This window comes from Aquila chrysaetos (assembly GCF_900496995.4).
Source record: "Aquila chrysaetos chrysaetos chromosome W unlocalized genomic scaffold, bAquChr1.4 W_unloc_1, whole genome shotgun sequence".
Lineage (NCBI taxonomy): Eukaryota > Metazoa > Chordata > Aves > Accipitriformes > Accipitridae > Aquila > Aquila chrysaetos.
Window position 1 is genome coordinate 4,752,713 of NW_024470321.1, and position 7,127 is coordinate 4,759,839.

General features: G+C 48.2%; 1 protein-coding gene across 7 annotated transcripts in view; it reads right to left on the reverse strand.

Annotated features, from left to right (window-relative positions):
• LOC121232391 (vasculin-like) overlaps nt 1–3,494 on the reverse strand; it is a 43,754-nt gene extending 40,260 nt beyond the window's left edge. For 2 of the 7 annotated variants that reach the window (XM_041121406.1, XM_041121404.1), the window contains exons 1-3: nt 3,243–3,494; nt 1,372–2,421; nt 524–587 (exon numbers count right to left, since the gene is read on the reverse strand). The gene's annotated coding sequence lies outside the window, so the exon portion shown is untranslated. The other 5 variants (XM_041121401.1, XM_041121407.1, XM_041121402.1 and 2 more) reach the window with 5 other exon arrangements.
• Between the last annotated feature and the right edge of the window lie 3,633 nt (nt 3,495–7,127).

Consider the following 7,127-nt stretch of genomic DNA (forward strand, 5'->3'; position numbering starts at 1 on the left):
GGGACACAGCCAGGGCAGCTGACCCAAAGTGGCCAACAGGGTATTCCATACCATGTGACATCATGCCTAGTATATAAACTGGGGGGAGTTGGCCTGGGGGGTGGGCGCAGATTGTTGCTCAGGAACTAACTGGGCATTGGTCGGCAAGTGGTGAGCAATTGCATTGTGCATCACTTGTTTTGTATATTCCAATCCTTTTATTATTATTATTATTGTCATTTTATTATTGTTATTATTATCATTATTAGTTTCTTACTTTCTGTCCTATTAAACTGTTCTTATCTCAACCCACGAGTTGTTTTGTGTTATTTTTTCTGATTCTCTCCCCCATCCCACTGGGTGGGGGGGAAGTGAGTGAGTGGCTGTGTGGCGCTTAGTTGCTGGCTGGGGTTAAACCACGACAATGTGTCACCTTTACCAGACACTCAGTTTACAGTCTACCCAATAATGCTTTAATTTATGAATAATCAAAGTTTTAAATAAGTGAGGTGGGGGGAGAGAACTTAGTAAAATTATCACTGACTTTTGAATTAAGTTGTTCTGTCCATCTTAATTTTGAGGCAGTAGTAATCCAGCTGAAAGCAAACCTACAAAAAATATATTGTAAATATATTAATTTCAACATTTAAACTATATCTATCTTCAGAAACATTTAACCACTATGGGGGGAAGGGGGCAGCAATACATCTAACAATAACATGTAAAATTGGTTAGTTCACCACTATATTTTGTTTTGAATCCTTCCAAAAAGGGGGGGGAGGGTGTTATGGTATACTTTCAAACCAGACTCATTCATTCCCATAATAGAATAGGAAATTACTCTGAACCCAACCTTAAAATATCAACACATTAAAAAGCCAGTTTGCATAGGCAGTAAATGAATTTTGGTAATAAATACCTGGCTTCCATAAGTGACAAACAACAGTGGAAGGAAATAAAAAAAGCAATGCTACATTATCAGTAACTTTATGCTGCAAAAATGTCTAATGCAAATGGAAAGACTGAGATGCGCAAGTCATCCAGCAGACTTGTTCAATAAGTATAACAGCTCATTGTTGAGATTACAATATTAACATAAAGGATAAGTTACCTACGGATTCAGTCTAGATACACATATTTTTTTAATCTCCCAGAAAAATCACACTCGTACTTACAAATTTCTCTTTGTAGCGATACATGTATTCTTCAAATTCTTAAACATATTCCATTAATTATTAAAAATGGCAAGTAAAAATTATATTCTGCAAGCTCATTTCAACATTCTCCAAAAAAAGCCCAACATCCTCTAGGCAGTAAATGTTACTGGTTTAACCATTCTACTAAAAATGTTTATTCAAGTGTAAATTGATTTATGAACACTACAACACTTACCTAATCCAAGAGGACTGCACAAGGTGTTAGTACTGCGTGACTTATATTTTTCCAGTTTGTTTTCCTTAAGATAATATCCAGAGTTCTTATCAATACTACATTCGTAGCTGTTTGACATAGATTTGACCTCACAGAAATCAGCTACCCATCCTTCTTGCTTACAGATTCTGCAAGGCTATTTCCAAAATTTGCCAAGTCTCTACCTTAAGGAGCTTTTTTTTTTTTTTTTCTGACAGCTGCTTCTCTTGTCTATTCCATGTACATTTCACTATAAGAAGCATCAGCTACAGGTGAAATAAATACACTTTTTACACCACAAACTGTGAAGCCAAAAATCCAAATTTCACATCTGAACAGAGGAACATTTCCTAGCTTCGGGTAACAGAGGCATTTGTAAACAACAGCTATCTGGATACCACCACATTGCTTATTGGCAACATTTTTCAACAAAAAAAAAAATATAAAAGAAAAAAATTATAAACAAATTTATATTAGACACTTCATTTAGAAAATAGGTCTCACTGCGAAATAACAGAAGGCTATATCAGAAAATCTAAAAAATAAAATAAGGGTAAAAATATCTGCCATGAAACTTTTCAGCAACATCTACACAGTAACTCAAGCTGCATTTAACCTGGAGCCAGTTAACAAAACTGGTTATGCCTATGACTCAGAACGTTGCTTGGAAGAAAAAAGTAACTAAAAGCAAAACAGCGCTTTATTTTGGCAGTTGAAGTATTCAGAACTTGATAAATTTAGCCATGTATCCATGCCACGAGGACAAAAGCATCCAAGGGTGAGGCACTCTGCACTGCTGGAAAGAAAAAGCTCACGACTTCAAACTTCCAATTCACTTCTCAGATGCCTAATGATTGTTTCAGAAGTCTTTTCAGGAGGAAGCACTTGGACAAATAATCCTAGATCAGTGTCCGATATTTCTCCCCTTTCACAAGAAGCAACTGGTGCAGGACGGTTTCCCCCTTTTTTCCTCCCTACCAGCTGAAGCAAAAGGCTCCAAGTATCCAGGACTGTATTTGTAACCCAAATTGCCTACGGGAAAAAGAAACAGAACAATCAGTTTTCCCTTTTGAAATATGAATTGGCGTTAGACAAGTACATAAATCTGAATTTTTAAAAGCAAACGCACATGTAATCAGGAAGCCAAACCCGAGTACAGAAGCCTCAGTTAAACATTCACTCACATCCTGAAGAAAGCAGCCTATCAGTGAAAACGTTTTCCTGTTTCTAATTTCCGAGAATAAAAAACAACCGGAAAGAGGCATTTCTTATTTTATTCGGAAAGATAAATGATCTGCAGGAAGCACCTGGGGAGGAAGGCGCTGACCTGGGCCAGGGACACGGAGCTTAAACACAGAACAAGCCCAGGGGAGCGGCGGGAGCCGCCTAGGGGAAGCCTCACCGCTTCGGGGTCGCCTGCCTGTGAAGTGCGCAGGCAGACCTCCAGCTCCCCGGCCCAACCGGGCCTTTTGTTGCGGCGCCGCGGCGGGCCCCAGGAAGGGCTCCACCAGCCCGCGCTGGGTGCTCGCCCTAATTTCCAGGGGTGCCGCAGCCCGCGTTCAGGCACTCACCGGCCGCGCTACCCCCACGCAGCAACAGCCACCGCCACGCCAGGAGCAGCTCCCTTTGCCCTCCCCGAGGGCGGGCCTCGCCTCGCGGCGGGGGAAGGAACGGGGCGGCCCTTCCGCGCCTCCTTCCCCAGCACCCACAGCCCACCACCACCAGGCCACCCCCCAAGAACCTTGGGAGCCCCAGACGCGAGAACGACGCGCGCGCGCACACATACCCGCGCGCGCGCACACATACCCGCGCGCGCGCACACACACACACACACACACCCGCCTCCCGCTCACCTCACTCCCAAAATGGCGCCGCTCCGAGCCGCAATCCTCTGCAAGCCCAAGCCTCGCAAGATCGGGCGCGCGACCCCGCGAGTGTCTGGGGCGGAGCTTCCAGGTCGCCACCGAGGGTGCGACCCCGCCCTGCTGCGTGAGCCCCCCTGCCGTGACGTCACGGGAACAATCCCGAACGTTCCGCGTGGGGTGGCGGGGGAATCCCCAGAGCCCGCTCCACCTGTGGAGTCCCCGGCGTCGCCGTAATTAACCATGCGGCGGCACAGCTCTAAGGCGTTACTCTTACCGGCACCAGCAACTGCTCAGGAGAGCGGCCTGAGGAGAAGGCAGGCACTCAGGAGGCAGCAGCAGCCCCGACTGGTAGTATGAGCCGCTACGGCCTGGTCTAAACGCTGTAGCGCTGAAACGGGTCACCGAAACCGAGACACAGGCCCAGGGCACGGTTGTATGAACCAGCCTGGGCGGGCGCCGTGAGGCCCTAGGTGGCCGCTGGAAGGTCCATGCGTGGTGTATGGCCAGGTGCCAGCCCACCTGTGGGCTGCCGACTGTAGCTGTGGGCAGGAACAGCCAATGAGCGCCACCCCCAGTCCCACCAGCCTCGAGACTAACCTGGTTGGTGGCAGGGAAAGCCCACTACCCCCATGAGAGAGGCGCGTAAGCTGCAGGTAGAGCAAAGACCGAAGGTCATTTGCACCTCAGCGACACTGAGCAGAGCATGCAAATGTAACAAAATTAAATCACGGCACCAGCAGGACCTGAAGTGAGTAAAAGGGTCTGTAATCACCATTTGAACGAGCAAAAAAATAAAGCATTGTGATGGGTTGACCCTGGCTGGTTGCCAGGTGCCCACCAAAGCCATTCTATCACTCCCCCTCCTCAACTGGACAGGGGAGAGAAAATATAACAAAGAGCTTGTGGGTCGAGATAAGGACAGGAGAGAGATCACTCACCACTTACCGTCACGGGCAAAACAGACTCAACTTGGGGAAAATTAACTCAATTTATTACAAATCAAGCAGAGCAGGGTAATGAGAAAGAAAACCAAATCTCAGAACACCTTCCCTCCACCCCTCCCTTCTTCCCGGACACAACTTCACTCCCGGCTTCTCTACCAACCCCCCCAGCGGCACAGGGGGACAGGGAATGGGGTTTACGGTCAGTTCATCACACATTATTTTCTGCCGCTTCATCCTCCTCAGGGGCAGGACTCATCACACTCTTCCCCTGCTCCAGCGTGGGGTCCCTCCCACGGGAGACAGTCCTCCACGAACTTCTCCAACGTGGGTCCTTCCCATGGGCTGCAGTTCTTCACGAACTGCTCCAGCATGGGTCCTTTCCACGGTGTGCAGTCCTTCAGGAGCACACTGCTCCAGCGTGGGTCCCCCACGGGGTCACAAGTCCTGCCAGAAAACCTGCTGTCCTAGTTTCAGCTGGGATAGAGTTAACTGTCTTCCTAGTAGCTGGTACAGTGCTATGTTTTGAGTTCAGTATGAGAAGAATGTTGATAACACCGATGTTTTCAGTTGCTGCTAGTAGTGTTTAGACTAATGTCAAGGATTTTTCAGCTTCTCATGCCCAGCCAGCAAGGAAGCTGGAGGGGCACAAGAAGTTGGCACAGGACACAGCCAGGGCACCTGACCCAAACTGGCCAACAGGGTATTCCATACCATGTGACGTCCCATCTAGTATAGGAACTGGGAAGTGGGGGCGGGGTATCGCCGCTCGGGGACTAGCTGGGTGCCGGTCAGCGGGTGGTGAGCAATTGCACTGCGCATCATTTGTACATTCCAATCCTTTCATTATTGCTGTTGTCATCATTATCATTATTCGTTTCTTCTTTTCTGTTCTATTAAACTGTTCTTATCTCAACCCGTGGGTTTTGCTTCTTTTCCCGATTTTCTCCCCCATCCCACTGGGTGGGGGGGGAGTGAGTGATCGGCTGCGTGGTGCTTAGCTGCTGGCTGGGGTTAAACCACGACACCTGCTCCGTGGGCTCCTCTCTCCACAGATCCACAGGTCCTGCCAGGAGCCTGCTCCAGCGCGGGCTTCCCACGGGGTCACAGCCTCCTTCAGGAACCCACCTGCTCCGGCGTGGGGTCCTCCATGGGCTGCAGGTAGATATCTGCTCCACCGTGGACCTCCATGGACTGCAGGGGGACAGCCTGCCTCACCATGGTCTTCACCACGGGCTGCAGGGGAATCTCTGCTCCGGCGCCTGGAGCATCTCCTCCCCCTCCTTCTTCACTGACCTTGGTGTCCGCAGGGTTGTTTCTCTTACATGTTCTCACTCCTCTCTCCGGCTGCAGTTTCTGTACCCCAGCAACTTTTTTCCCCTTCTTGAATATGTTATCACAGAGGTGCTACCACTGTCACTGATTGGCTCGGCCTTGGCCGGCGGCGGGTCCGTCTTAGAGCCGGCTGGTATTGGCTCTCTCTCGAACACAGGGGAAGCTTCCAGCAACTTCTTACAGAAGCCACCCCTGTAACACCCCCCCCGCTACCAAAACCTTGCCACACAAAGCCAATACAAGCATCTTCACTGAATTGATAAAAATAGCTTCAAGTTACACATTTAAGAGTGGAAATATGTTTAATGTATGTGCAGTCATTCAATGTGTGCCTTTTTGAAAGAAATATGATGGGTTTTTGCAGCCTGGGAAATAAATATCTGAATAAACATTTTGCAATTTTGAAGTCTCATTTCCATTGCAAGTCAAATTATTTTGCAGCTAATTACATGAAAAATTAAATATAGAATCATAGAATGGTTTGGGTTGGAAGGGATCTTAAAGATCATTTAGTTCCAACCCCCCTGCCATGGGCAGGGACACCTTCCACTAGACCAGGTTGCTCAAAGCCCCATCCAACCTGGCCTTGAACACTGCCAGGGAGGGGGCATCCACAACTTCTCTGGGCAACCTTTTCCAGTGCCTCACCACCCTCACAGTAAAGTTCTTCCTTACATCTAATCTAAATCTACCCTCTTTCAGTTTAAAACTGTTACCCCTCATCCTATCACTACACCCCCTGTTAAAGAGTCCCTCCCTATCTTTCCTGTAGGCCCCCTTTAAGTACTGGAAGGCTGCTAGAAGGTCTCCCTGGAGCCTTCTCTTCTCTAGGCTAAACAACCTCAACTCTTTCAGCCTATCCTCATAGGGGAGGTACTCCAGCCCCCTGATCATCTTCATGGCCCTCCTCTAGACCCACTCCAACAGGTCCATGTCTTTCTTATGTTGGGGGCCCCACAGCTGGATGCAGTACTGCAGGTGGAGTCTCATGAGAGCAGAGTAGAGGGGGACAATCACCTCCCTTGACCTGCTGGTCACACTTCTTTTGATGCAGCCCAGAATGCAATTGGCTTTCTGGGCTGCAAACGCACATTGCTGGCTCATATTCAGTTTTTCATCCACTAATACCCCCAAGTCCTTCTCCACAGGGCTGCTCTCAATCCCTTCCCTGCCCAGCCTGTATTTGTGCTTGGGATTGCCCCAACCCATGTGCAGGACCTTGCACTTGGCCTTCTTGAACTTCATGAGGTTCACACAGGCCCACCTCTCAAGCCTGTCAAGGTCCCTCTGGATGGCATCCCTTCCCTCCAGTGTGTCAACTGCACAATGCAGCTTGGTGTTGTCAGCAAACTCGCTGAGGGTGCACTCAATCCCACTGTCTGTCGTGGTCGAGATGGACAAACGACAAGTACGCATTCTTATAGTACAAGCAAAGAAGGTCTTTTTATTACTACAAGCCAGCAAATTTATACCCATTATACTTGTTACCTTGTACATATGTCTGTCCCTTATTGGTCAGAAAGTTGTCAGAAGTTGTTTTTCTCACCCCTCATTGGGTGACTTTTTCAGGTTCCTTATCACAACTGCAAACGGTCAA